The sequence below is a fragment of the Protopterus annectens genome, chromosome 2.part0 (assembly GCF_019279795.1).
Source record: "Protopterus annectens isolate FY-2018-M chromosome 2.part0, PAN1.0, whole genome shotgun sequence".
NCBI classification, from domain to species: Eukaryota; Metazoa; Chordata; order Ceratodontiformes; family Protopteridae; genus Protopterus; species Protopterus annectens.
In genome coordinates this window covers 1,112,841,335-1,112,856,995 of record NC_056728.1, presented here as the reverse complement: position 1 = coordinate 1,112,856,995, position 15,661 = coordinate 1,112,841,335, and positions in this window count along the sequence as shown.

Here is a 15,661-nt window from a genome sequence, read left to right as displayed (position 1 = left end):
ACCATCTTGGAAGGAAGCAGAAATGGCATGTTAATATAATAACTGAATCGGCTGTTTTAGTTGAAACCAGTGAGTAGGATTGCTATTTCCATGCTTTTGACTACAGCTGAGGTAAGTCCAGAGTGATTTGACACAGCATTGCATATTGTACCAAAATCTAAAAAAAGCACATGAGTTTAGCTTTCTTGAACCATTTCTAAATTTAGTACTTTTACAATGGGATTGCCTGTAGTTACAATGACACAAAGGGTTTTTGAACTAGCCCAATGTCTTACATCCTTCTGTCAAAATATTTTACAACGAACTGGTGAGCCACCTATAGTGGTTTCCCTAAATGAAATGTCTCTATAAGGTTTAGCTCATTTGCAGCTTCAATGACCTTTATATTGAAGTAATGCAATGCTTCATCTGTACAGTCTGTAGTTTGCTGATTATCTCATGTCTGCCAGCACCTGTGGTAAAATTTGTATTACCTCAAACTTTATCAGATCTCTATGGTTTGAGACAAAACATGTATATATATATATATATATATATATATATATATTATATTATTTATATCTATCTATATATATATATATATATATTATATTATTTATATCTATCTATATCTATATCTATATATATATATATATATATATATATATATATATATATATAATATATTATATTATTTATATCTATCTATATCTATATATATATATATATATATATATATATATATTATATTATTTATATCTATCTATATCTATCTATCTATATATATATATATATATATATATATATATATATATATATATTATATTATTTATATCTATCTATATCTATCTATCTATATATATATATATATATATATATATATATATATATATATTATATTTATATCTATCTATATATATATATATATATATATATATATATATATATATATATATATATATATTATATTATATTATATTATTTATATCTATCTATCTATCTATATATATATATATATATATATATCTATATCTATATGTATATGGTCACATATAAAAGATTGCACAGCTGCCATTTAAAGTATACCCTAGTGCCCTAGTAATAATGGAAAGCCCAGAGTCTATACTCAAAGAAAGCCATCCAGTATGAATATCTAACAAATGGATTACCTCTGATAGTAGATACAATCATGTACTGATACCATTTCAGATATTTTAAGCTCTTTCATCCTTTTTCAATATAATTATTCCAGATTTAATAGATACATACATAACATACAAATATTTCAGGCATGGGCAATAATTCCCTTCTAACTTGCCAATTTACCAAAACAGTTATTCCTATAATAAATGCTCGTGGTGTTCATAAAAACATCTAAACTAGTGCTTTGGTAGTATATTCAATGCATCAGCTGCTCTCTCAGAGAATCAGTTAGTACACTTCTCATTCCTAGAGAATCCCCTACATAGGTTGTCTGATGGTCCTCTAATAATTTTTGATAACTCCAAATATACCCAGATGGAGCTGTCTAAATCTCAGTGCATGATATACCTGAATAAGGATTCCTCTTAAACGTCTTTATGAGACATCGTATAAATTCATATAGTTTAATCTTTCATAACAACTTATACTTTCACACCTAATGATACCCTTAGTATATTTTATCTGTATTCTTTCCAATTTACTCATGTTTTTTTTCCTCATGTTTTTTTTCTTATAAGGTTTTCATATTGTTATCCCAAACTAACAAACAATGATATCATAATTTCTGATTTCCTAGACTTTATAAATCTTTTTATACAACCTATAGTTTTATAACTATCATTAACCAATTGGTTGATATGATTAAAAAAACTTAAAGCTAGATCTACCCATATACCCAGGTCCTTAAATGAATCTACAGTTTCAATCACTGTGTGCTGTATTAAATATTCACCTTTCAGTTTATGTCTCACAAATCTCACATGCTTAGTTGTTGATGTATTTACCAGCATATCATTCTCCTGTGTCCAAATGGTCACTTTAGTCAGGTTATGTTGCAGACATGTCTTATCTGTAACACATGTATTCAGGTTACTCATTTTCAAGTCATCTACATACAGGCTGAAGAACACCTCAGCTGAAAAGTAGATCTGAAAGGTGCTTAGGACAGAGCCCTGTGGAACACCCTGATGGTAACCTATCCAATTGCTGTATGATATTTTCCATGCCCTATTTGTAAGCCATGCAGCTATCCATCTTATCAAAAATACGTCAGTACCTAGTTCTTCTAATTTATTGATCAGTATTTTGTGTATGACCTTATCAAATGCTGAAGTTACATCTGTATAAATTACAACACAGCTCAATTTTTCATTTAGAGCTGATCATAGGCTAATGACCACTAGACCCCTTATAAGACTAACTGTGCAACTCAAGTGTGACCCACAAATTTGATTTATATAGGGGTGGTTTACTGACTGCCTCTGTCCATCAGGGACATACATGCCAGACCAGGGGTGAATTTCTGATTACCCATCCATTGATTTAAGTTGTGCTTAAATAGCATTAAAGATAATTCTGCTTCAGGTGGATGTTGAGCCTGTTCAAGAAAATGGGAATTATCTGAGAGGCATATCCGTCTATCCAACATGTCTTATTTATGTTGCAAGCAGAATTTAGGCCTTTTAATCTAGTAGTTCTGATACTGTTTATTTTGTAGATGTGTAAAAGGTTCATCAAAATAAGGTCCAGGGATGCCTTGTATGCCAGGTAAAGCTCACCTCTCAGTATTTTGTATGATACAGAGTAAAGAGACAAAGCTTTAAAGTGATCACCGTAGGACATTTTTTTTTCTTTTTTTCAGTTGCTGCTTGTGCCTATTCAGGTACATTACCAAAGGGGGCATTATACTCTATGATGGGTCTGATGAGAGCTGAGTACAGTGGTACAAACATTCCCCTCTCTGGACCTAGATGTCATGTCCCTAGTTATAAGTTGAACAATATAGAAGGATTTTCTTGCTATCTTGGATGCATGTTGGTCAACGACTAGGTTACTATCTACATGACTTCCCCGATCCCTGACTAGTGAATCAACTTTTAGGGGTGTTTCATTGATGGCACAGCAGTTACCTGGATGGCTGACTTCCTTAAAGGTATTATAATGTACTTCGTGGAACTGAGTTTTAAGCCATGACTTGGGCACCAAGCATTTGTCTGTGTTAGACTTTCCTGATGGGTGTTCTCATCTTTGGAGAGGGGGTTCAGTGACTGCTCCTGGTTTTCAGTTATCTGCGAACTTGGTCAGCCAGAGGCATTTGACATTGGCTTTGACCTCCAAGAAGTAGATGGCAAAGGACAGCAGATCCAACTCAGAGTCCTTATCTGTAAACTGGATTCGAACCCTGCATCAGCTGTCCTCTTTCCCTAAACTCACTGCACTTACACTTTGCACCACAGAGACAGGCAGCCTTCTGGTTTTCCAGCACCAAAGGCAAGAGCGCTATTTGTTACTCCACTGACACTGCCAGTTGTGTATTATATTGTTATAGTACATCATGCCACAAGTGGTTATAGATCTATTTTCAATATAAGCATGCTGATATATAGTTTCAAGTCCCAGCCTTTCCAGTTCTGACAATAATTTATCCAAAATTACCTTCTCCATTAGTTTTCTACAATGTGAAAGTAAACCTATGGGTCTGTACGACTCTGGGTTTGTCCTACTTCAATTTCCCTCAAAGACAGGTTTAACAAGTACATGTCTCCAATCTTCAGGAATCTCCCATATTTAAATGATGTAGGGAATAACAGATATAATAGTACCGTAAGCACAAGCCAAAGAATTTGACTTTCATTATATCTCATGCTTCTACTGTAAAGTGATTACTGTATCAGGTTAACTTGACATGAAGCAGCTTCCCGGATGAAGTACTTTAGGTTAACGTGACAACTGGCAGTTTTAGTGGTGCAACAAATAGCAGGCTTGCATTTGGTGTGGGAAGACCAGAAGGCTATTGGTTCTATTCCCACTGTAGGTGGTTGAATGACTGAAACTGCAGTGCAGCATTAGGGAGGTGCTGCACTCCCAAATGTGTCATCCTTCAGATGAGACATTAAACTGAGTTCTCATCTGTTTGAGTTGGCAGTAGCTCAGGTGGATGTAAAAGATCCCCTTGAACACATGAGAAAGAGTGGGGGTGTGTTTCCCAATGCCCTGGTAGTTTAAATACCACCTCGGGTCTCCCCCCCCTTAAAGAGGTCTGTAATCATTTGGGATTTACCCAGTCAATAAAGGATAAATAACTGTTATGCAGTAGATTCATGTATTTAGTACTTTCATTTTCCTGTTTTGACTGATATAATGACAGTTCCTACAATAGGGCCCCTGATTTACAGCTGCTTTGATTTTGAGGTATTTAACCAGACACAATTCTCCGCTTGTCTTTGAAAAGAGACACTTGTGCTGAGTATGCTTACCTGGTTAACAAATGAATATAATTGAAAAAGCTTTAACAGAATGTACTCTCCAGTACTGTTACACCTTCTATGCCACCACTATTATCATTAGCATTCATCTTAATGTGCCTCTTCCCCTCTTACTTTTGATTATCTGCCATAGCTGCTTTCTGCCTCTGAATGATTTTAGTTGCTCATTGAATCTTCATTCCATGTCCATTCTGCAAACAGTGCCACTATACACAACTATTTGCTTTTTTTTACTCAGTAATAAAGATAAACACATTTATAGGTTTATAGATTCATAAGTACTTACTAGGCTATTGATCTGTGAGGATCTTAAGAAACCTAGCCTTATATTCCCGTGTTAGTTTTTAGCACTTTGATTTCTGCATAGGAATAACCCAGAGTAAGACAGAACAGGGATGTGTTAGGACATTTACTTGTTGCTCCTATCTCTGAGGGACATGGGCACTAAATTGGGGGTGCATTTGAGGCTTCCATCCAGTCATCCTAATTATGCTTGAACAGAGTAAGAGAAGTACTTTGCTTTATGTGAAGTGGAAGACGGTCCCATATAAGTGGTATTTTCTGTGATACACATCTATCCCTATAACATGTTCTATTTATGTTGCAAAAGAGATTGAGGTCCTTGAGCAGATGTTCATCTACCACTGGACTTGTGAAATGTGTAATAGATTTGACAGTATATAGTCTGTAGAGCCTCTATACATGAGGCAGAGGTTGCCTCTTAGCAGTCTGTATGACACTGAGAAGAAGGACAAGGCCTTGAGATGGCTTGCATAGTTTTTGTAATTTAGGTACTTGATTTTTTAGTGAAGAAATGTGGTTGCCCCAGTTATGTCAAGTGTTGGGAGGGTACATACTGAGTGGGGCATTATATTCAATGATCAGCCTGATGAGAACCGAGTGCAGTGGAATGATTACATTCCTCACTTGGACTTCATTCCCATAGATATAACCTGTGCAATGAAAATAGCCATCCTTACATTAGTGCATACATGACGATCAAATGACAGTTTGTTGTTGACATAGGTGCCTAGATCCCTGACTATAGGATCAACTTTCAGGAATGTTTGTTGTCACACTGATAGCTGTAAGGGAAACCATGCTTGCTGAAGGGTACGATAAAACACTTCTCGACATTTAATTTTAGCCCATAGTTTTATACCAGCTCTTTGTTTGATAAAGTCCCTCTTACCGAATTTTTGGGGATTTTGTGATGTCAAACTCAGGGGTGTGGGTCTTGCACCAATATTTTTTTCAGAGTGTGTGTGTGTGTGTGTGTGTGTGTGTGTGTGTGTGTGTGTGTGTGTGTGTGTGTGTGTGTTTGTGTGTGTGTTTGTTTCTTTGTGGCTAGGAATTAATCCAGTTAGTATATTTAAATAATTTAATTAAGGGAGTATAATGGCAAAGTATGGGGATGGATGAGTCTTGCCCTCTTTCAAAAACAGTAAAATATGTCTTCCATATGATATATTCTATGAACTGTGATTAGGTAAAACGAGTTTTAAGTCAAATGAGCTTTCAATGTGTGTGATTCAAGTAAATTTGATTCAATCAAAATAAATAGGTTTGATGACCCACATTCAACACTTACATGTGCTACCTCTCAGGAATCAGTCAGCCACTGTTCTTTTATTATGAACTGTTACCCTTGTCACAGAATAGGAGACTTTTCTGCTGTAATATTTATCTTGATAATATTTATAATGGTTGGTTGACTATGTTAAATCCTTTTGGTTCCCAGTTTACAGTAAATAGAAGGCTGTACTTGAAACCAAGGGTTGCCTACTGTCTCTCAAATGCACTTAACATCTAAAAAAAACAATAACAAATCCTCAAATTAAACATGGATATTGAAATGAATGCAGTGGCACAGTGAAACAGTGGATAGTGTTGTTGCTTCAAAGCAAGAGGTTCTCCAGTTTGATTCTTGGCTGGGGTGGCTTCTGTGTAGAATCTGTGTGTCCTCCCTGTGTTCACATGGATTTCGTACAGGTGCTCTGTTTCCTCCCACATTCCAAGATGTGCAGTAGGTGGACTGGACACTGTAAGTGTGCATGTGAGTGTGTGGTATGGAAAAAGAGCTGTGGCAGGGCTAGCCACCTGGTGGTGTGAACCTTGGCTGTAAATGATTGTCACTGTGGAAGTGACACCACAAGACCATGTGTAAAAATGTGAAAAAGGGGTTATGGACGGATTGACAAATGATTTCCTTGCATCAAAACGTAGACAATTCTCAAACTCACTTTAATTTTACAAAATTGCCTTCTTGCACAGTACAATGCAAGGTATGGAACAAAGAGCCCTGTGTCTAGCATCTCTGTTACTGTGCAGCTGGATTCTTGATTTAATGGACTATTTCAGCATAATTTCCAACTTTCAGGATTTAATTGGCTCCTTTATACAATCATACATCCAGTACTGCCATTAAATCTATTGCCATACCAACCACACTATCTCACCCCCACACACTTCAAATTCCACTTTTAGCCTACTATATTTGCACACTACATAGCCATGTATCTTGTGTTTAACATCTTTTTCCTCACACTCACTCTCCACCTCTCTCTCCTTCTTACACTAAGATCATTTCACACAACCCATCTTCCTTCCCTACCCTCTCCCACTGTATCAACTGACTATCACATTCTGCTTAGCTACACAGCAATTTGCTCTAACCTTTCCCCAACTAATCCTATCCTACAAAAGAAAATTATCCTGCTCCCCACTCAACATACCACTATTCATCACCAAGATCACAAACACTTCAGCAACACAAAAAAGAAGCCTCTCCCTAGCTACTTCCCTATTCTCTATAACTTAACTCTTTGTGGTGATATACACCCAAATCCAGGCCCTACCTCCCCTTATCATACTTCTCCCAGCTCCGCAAAATGCTTAAACTTCACCACTGTTAATCTCCAGAGCATTAGGAACAAAATTCCCCACCTGCATGCTTGGCTAAGCCAATACAAACCAGACTTTACCGCCATCACTGAAACTTGGCTAAAGCCATATATTAAAGATTCTGAAATTCTTCCCCCAAGCTACTCCTGCTTCAGATCTGATAGAACCCACAAAAAAAGGTGGAGGTGTCGCCTTACTATTCCCAAGCACATATACAGTCACTCCTTACTCTAAGCCAATTCCCCCCTTCCCTTCTGCTGAACTACTAATTACCTTCCTTAAACTTAATAACTGCAAAAGCCTCTGTATCATAGTAATTTACATTGCCCCAGGTAACAACTCTCCTATTCTAGAAGAAATTCTAGCCTGGACAAGCCATAACATACAAAATGAAACTATCACACTGGGTAACATCAATATCAACTGGCTAGACATCTCCAATAATAATTCCCCTACAAACATCAACCTCCATACTTACTCTCAACTTATAACTGACATCACCAGACCAGACAAAAACAGAGACAAAGGGTCAACCTTGGATTGGATCCTGGTTTCTGATCCTGAAAAAAATCTCTTCCTCAGGCACTCTCCCAGACAGTATCAGCAACCACTTTCCAGCATTTATTATACATAAGCCCACCTCTATACCTAGTCTTCACCAATATAGATATACTAGAGATCTGTCTCATTTTTCCCAAAATACCCACAATGACATACTAGAGAACACAAACTGGAGCCCACTAAAATCTCTCCCACTCAGTGAAGCTGTGGAATTCTTTAATTCCACATTTCTCAGAACCCTAAACAGTCTTGCCCCCCTCAGACTAAAGAGAGTCAAATCAAAACACACCTGTTGGCTTGCAAAAGCCACAAAACAAGTCATGTCTTCTACGGACAAAGCCTGGAAAACCTGGCAAAAAAATAAAACATCCTTTAACCTAAATCAGTACAAACAACTTTGAAATCAGGCTAAACGTTTAGTTGCCAAAACCAAAAAAGAATACATCCAAGCTATTCAAGACCAGCATAAACAAAACTCCAAGAAATTCTTGGGAGCTATGAATTCCCTACACAACCCAGGCGCTAACAATACTCCATGCCCAAACCCAGAAAAAAAACCTCTGAGCTTGCCACACTCTTCAATACATACTTCATAACTCCATCTCCAAACTTACAACCACCTTCCCACCCATTAACCCAGGCACATTAGGACCAGCATCATCACATAGTCCCTTAAATCTCCTACCCAACTTCTCTCTATCATCAATTCCCACATCCACCATCCAAAAACTTTTCCATAAACTAAAACCTTGTACAAATGCCCCTGATAATCTACCCACTGAATACCTTCAACTAGCAGCCCCTTCCATTGCTTATCCTATCAGCATCCACCTCAATAGGTCAATTCAAGAATCCTGTATTCCTGATATCTGGAAGAAAGCATTTGTCATACCTCTTCATAAAGGCGGCAACAACTCTGACATTTCAAACTTACATCCTATAGCCATTCTTTCCCCCTCTCGAAAATACTACAGAAGTGTATCCAAACACAGCTCCAAGTCATTTAGTGAAATACAATCTGCTTTCCCCCACTCAACATGGCTTTAGACCGGGCATAGCACAAACAATGCCCTTATTTCCTTTTTAAATACAGTAAATAGAGCTTGTGATGTAGGTTCCATAGTTTCTGCTCTCTTTCTCAATCTATGAAAAGCATTCAACACTATTTCACACTCACTATTGCTTACCAAACTCTCTAACCTTAGATTATCCCCTCACCATACAATGGTTTACCAACTACCTCAATAACAGGCAGCAATCCACCAAATGGCAGCACTCCCCCCACTTTCACTCCAATTAATACAGGTGTTCCCCATGGTTCAATACTGGGTCCTCTCCTCTTCAGCATATTTGTCAATAACTTTCATCAAACACTAGCGCATAGTTCTGTCATCCAATATGCAGATGACTCCACACTAATCTGCACCTCAAAATCTCTCACCGAATTACAGCGTCTCACCCAAGAAGCATTCAGCTCTACTGACCATTGGATGTCTCTGAATCACCATTCCCTAAACTCCCAAAAAATTAAACTCCTATTATTTATCCCCACAAAATCTAGCCCTATCAACAAATCTCCATTTACTGTCACTTCCCAAAACAACACCATCTTAGAAGTTGTCTCTAGTACAAAACTGCTAGGTGTCATCATTGATCACAAATTAACCTTTGACCTTCATATCCATAGTAACATCAAAAAGACACATCAAAAGCTTGGTGCCTTATACAGACACAATTACTACCTCAGTCCCTCCGCAAAAAAAGCTCTAGCCTCATCATTTCTACTTCCTACTCTGCTATATGGTGCTCCAGTCCTCTCCAACCTACAATCCTCCCTAAAAAGCAAACTCAATTCCTGCTACAATAAAATTGCCAAATTTGCTACAAACACAAAATACTCTACCCACCACTGCTCCTCACTGCATCAACTCAATTTACTTGAATCTCCCCACCATCTTACTTACACACAATTAACCACAGCCCATAAGATAATCTTCCAACTAGAAAGCTGCCCTTCCCTCTCATCCATACTAACTGCATAATACCCCAATCGCCATCTCAGGTCAGAAAACAAAATGTTGTTGTCTATAGAGAACCCCAAACTCTCAGCTGGCAAAATGCTGTATTCCTATGCTTTCTCCAAATTATGGAACAATCTGCCTCCATTTCTCAGAACGATCAGTAATCCTGCATCCTTTAAAAAAATCCCTAAAAGTGCATCTTCTCTCTCATTGGCTATGCTCCTGTACCCCACCAAAAAAACAAACACCTGACTTCCCACTCCAGACCCCTATCTCTATCATTATTTATAAAACTCTACACTTTCTTCTCTTCCACCTCCTGTCTCTTTCTGCCACCTGCTTCATATCTCTAACTCATTCTTTTCACTTGCTTTACACCCTGATATCTATACTTCTCAGTGTCTAACTCTACACTTGAATATACCTATACTAATGCTCTCAACTCATACACTTCTGCATCCTTCCTTCCTGTTCACAATTGATTTTCTATACACTTTACCATTTCTACTATCACGGTGATACACTCTTCTACTATCACTCTCTTCCAACTGATAATAACCTCCCACATTATTTCATCCCATGTATTAACCTTTTTCTCTTTAACAGACTAAGACATTTGTTTGTAATTAATGTATGATATCACTGTTAAAACTAATGTCTTTTGGCTTTTCCTGGTTAGGGGTCACCATAGCAGAACTCCAGTCTGCTAATGATTGGCACTGGATTTTTATGGTGCCAAGGTGCCAGCCCAACACCAAACCTTCAAAGAAGGCACACCCATTTATGCACACATCTACCTGCATGTCTTTAAATGGCACTCAACCACAGAGAGGACATGCAGACTCCACACAGAAGGTGATCCAGCTGAGAATTGAACCAGAGAAACTCTTACTGTGAGGCAGCAACACTAACCGCTGCACCACCGCAGCCTTCTTATAGTTGTGTATTTTTACATCTCAACTTTGTATTCAATTTTTCAGTGGATCTGCTTTGTTTTTAATTGTTTTGTATGCAATATTGTGGAGCTTTTCTCTCCGGACCTCCTCTGAAAATGGCCTCTTCCTAGGCCCAGTGGACTTTCCCGATCAACAAATGCAATAAATAAATAAATAATTTCTCAGTTCTGTAGGAATCAGAGCCCTGCTTTAGTACAGCACATTAGTTCAGCATGGTTGCCAGTCATTTCTACATATAATAATTGATAGTAACCTGTTGTTTTCATTTTTTACACTGCTAGTCCTTCAAATCCATTTGTAAAACTTTAAACCATTTCTTTTACTTCTATTGAGACAACTTCAGTATGGAAGAGAGTACACTTTTATGAAATACTGGTGCATGCTTAATCAAAGTATCCTTCACTATGAAGACGTAAAACTAAGATATCTGAGGAGCAGGTAATACAACTGTAATTCAGGAAATAAAGAATAAAACAGTGACAGAATGTGGTGGTGGGAAGCACAGAATTTTGTTAATTTGCTAGGAGGCCTAATAGAATTCAAATTCTTATTAATTTGGGGGTTGAAATTCGGTGTATTTCTGTTCTTTGGTAAATACAACTTACCTAGCATTTTTTTGTTACAGCTGTTAAAATGCCTCATATTCAGAATATTTCAAACCCATAAATACCTCAGCTCATCAAGCTATTCCTTCAACCAGATGGCTACCTGGGCACTTATAACTTCCAACCTGAAATCTCGTGATTCAAACTTCTCAATACTTGATAGACCTTTAGTTTCAAACCTATGAACTTATGAATGTATAAAGCATTAAAGAATCATTTGCCTTCTATCATATATAAAGATTTTGGCTGTTTCCTACTTTAAGTCCTAAAGACAGAAAAATGAGTGTGGCCTCTGATTGAGGGCTCAGTTTGTCTGTCAGTAGAATAGAAGTGGGGAAGGAGGTATTATGATCCACTGATTATATTTAAACAAGATTTTCCCAATGGAGTTGTATGAAATATATTTATTTAATGTCTTGGCTGTTGGCTTCAGATAACAGGTATCATTAAAAGCTTTGCATTTTGACTGCAGACATCTACTCAACGTTTTATGCTCGCAAGCTCAGACACACGTGTATGCGCACATATGCACACACAAACACGCACACACACACACACACACACACACACACACACACACACACACACACACACACACACACACACACACTTAATTATTCATCCTTTCTCTCTATTTCTCATTGTTCTTCCTACCTAAGTCACATATATTGTTCAGCTTCTTTCAGTAAGACAGCTTTTTCCCTTTCATAAAATAACCACAGTTGTTATTCACATGTGAATTCTTGTTAATAATAATATTATTCCACTATATAAGCATATTTTGCAATATCAGTTTCAGGTGATCATATGAACAATTTTAAAATATTATAATTGCTAGTCTTTAGCATTTATTCTTCTAAGCAGGTATTTATAAGCATAATGCTCACATGAAAAGTCTAAACACTCACAGATATGTGACGACTATGGTGCTTGTTTACAAAATACTTCTCTCTTTTCTATTTATCTGTATGAGTTAATCCCTAGGATAATACTGATATTTGCCCATATTCCTGGACAGATCTTTAGAGAATTTATGGAGTTTTAAATTATAGAAGGATGTATAGGAAGTCAGCTGTCTTCCTAACTTTCACAGTGAAGCTTAGTACTGGGACGGAGATATGCTTCCCAATGATTATTCCTTTAACTAAGATAGCCATGGAGAAAGGGTCACAGAAACATGAGAAGGGGTAGGTGCTCAGGTAGTACACTGAAGGTAAAAAGAGATGCAGACCAATTCAGAGAAACAATCAAGGGTTACAGACAGCAAGGCTGAGCAGTATTTGCAGTACAATAATTTTACTTTGAAAATGGAACATTTTTAAATAGTCTTACTGGTATCATAGAGACATAAGGCAGTGACTAGAAGGGGTTGCATGTGGTGGTGCTTGAGAGTAGGTTGTTCAGAAATGAGGGGGAAGGGAGAGGTAGAAGTGGAGTAACACTAGACATAAAAAAGGTTTCAAATGTGAGGACTGAAATGGGAGAGAACACTAAACCAAGGGTGAGGCAGCATGAGAGGACAAGGTCAGAACCTGGGGTAAGTGTCCTGGCAGATTATGTAATAAAAGTATCAAGGAAAGATAAAGGAATATAAGAGACAATAATGTAGAGGGAGAAGGATATACAGAGTAGTCACTGTGGATCTGAATCTGTAAGGATCAGGCTGGGAGATTCCTACCTCCAGGGTAAATAAAGAGTGTGTTGGGGATTGACTGAGGTTTTCACCCACTATGGGTTTAGACAACTGGTGCAGGAATTTACCAGAAAATATGGAATTCTGTAAAAGTTCTAACCTGTAGGTAGTATCATGGATGTCCAAATTAAGCACTGCTGGTCACCGGTGATCATGCCAGTATATGATTTAGAGTGAGTGAGAAAGGAAATAGCACAGTCAGAAAGAAAAGATGGCATGTGAGATTAGTAGAGCTGAATATGCAGAGTTAGTGAGAGGGTCACTAATGAGTTAGGAGACTTTGATCAAACTGAGGGTGTAAACACGCTCTTGGAATTGGTCAGGAATTGAAAACTCATGGAGATGGATAAGGGTGCAAAGAAGAGTCAAAAAAACAAAAAGAGGAGAAGGCTAATATGCTACATAGAATCAGCAAATACTGTTAAAATACATGCAATTAAAATCATGCCACAATAAAGAGTGCTGTGCAATAAATATCAGTATGACTTTTTGAATAAGTCCTGTAAATTAAGAAAGCATTGTTTCACTTTTCCCTATGCACACAGAAAACACATGGAAATAATAGCACAGAAATTACAATTTAGCTGCTCGCATTTTCATTTATGCATTTACAAAAAGAAAACCTGGCGTTAACAAAGATTTTTTTTTTTGGATGCATTCTTTTTGTAGATGTGGTTCCTGCAGCAGACGTAACACCTAGACTGCTTCTGTTTTTGGTTATTTGTTTCTGCAGTTTTGGCCCTTTTTTTTTTTTGGTTCTGTAATCTGCGGACTTTGATTACACTGAGATTAGACCACCAAAGGAAGAGTGAGATGCAAATGGCAGTAATAAAAAGAAGGTTGGGTATATTTTTCAAGGGATAGACTGCAGAAGCAAAGAGGTAATGCTTCTCCTCTATATGGTGCTGTTCTACCACACCTAAAACACTGTGTGAGTGGAACATGCAAGGAAAATACATCAGGCTACTATAAAGAATCCAGAGGAGAACTGCCAGAAGGTGATGGGTTGGGGTTGTAAAGCTCTGATCAGGAATTAGAAGAGTTAGAGCTGTCCTCACTTAAAACCAGAAGGCAAAAAGGATGTTATAGCATATTAGAAGATTACATCACAGAGGTTTGAATGGGTCTTCTGGAACAGGATGGACATACTAATTACTTATCTGATCTACAAAAGAACTTCTTTCCACAAAAGACTGTGGTCCCATGGAATGAATTTCTGGAATGGGTGGTGGAGAGGGAACCTACAGCAGGTGAAGTTGGGACAGGTGGAGAGCAAATGTAGGGACTGGCAGGGAAGTTGAATGTTACATGCATTTAAAAGGCAGGATAGAGATGGTTACCATCACCTTCTGCTGTCAAACGTTATTCATCCACACCTGGGTTCTGGGCAGGGTTTGGAGCAGGAAACTCATACAATCATATTCTTGAAGCAATTGCCATGATTTACCATGGCTACACCTGACTGTGCATTTCTCATTTAGTTGTAATAGTTGGACCAGTTTATGGTGGCTTCTCATAAAATTCCCATTGTTCGACTTATTTAAATGAATGCTATTTGTTCTGCTCTCTGTAACTTCTGACATGCCAAAAGATTACAATTCAGAATTAAGGTAAAGACAATGAATGCAGCATAGCTTCAAGAGGCTGTCTCTGTGTTCAGTTTCTCTGTACTTGTCACATTTACTAATTGCATTTGGTGTCTGCATTCTATGGATATGGTCATTGGCTGTACAGATCAAAAGCTATGAACATGCTTAAGGGAGAATGTTGTCCATATTGCACATGATTCTAACATGAAAAATGCACAAATGGATAGTGCACAGACAATACAGACTATATGAAAAGCTAACAATACAAAGAAGACAGCTATATACAACATAAACCTTTCAAGATTACTGCTCTTTAAGATGCCACATTTTAATGTGCATCGACTGTTCTGTATTATGGATTTGTAACTTGCAGTTCTCATGTCTTGAACTATACATTTATATGAAATTCAATTACTTATTTGTGGAGTCAAATAATGTTCATTCATTCAATTTCTTTCCAAAATATCAGGTTGGAATCAAAATACTAACAAGAAAATGATGTACTCTCTAAGTATATCAGGGCAAATATTTTATGGACTGTAAAGTTAAAGGTTATTCTCACAATGAGAGTAATAAAACAAAAAGACACTGATGTGCATTGCCAAGAAACATCTACTTATCATTTTTAATGGTTACTACTTACAGTTAAACTCTTTTCCATGTGAGTTACTGTATAAATGCCAAGAGTGCTGGGTTCATATGCTATGCTTTTAGACTGCAATGTTCACTTATACAAGTATGTTAGTGGACACGAGTGCTCATATAACGAGTAAAAAAAAAGGTGAAAACAGTGTAATAATTTTACTATACATTCTATTTTCAAAGCAAAATAGATGTAATATGAGTTGCAGCTGTTTTGAACTAGACTGTAGCTGTGGAATATC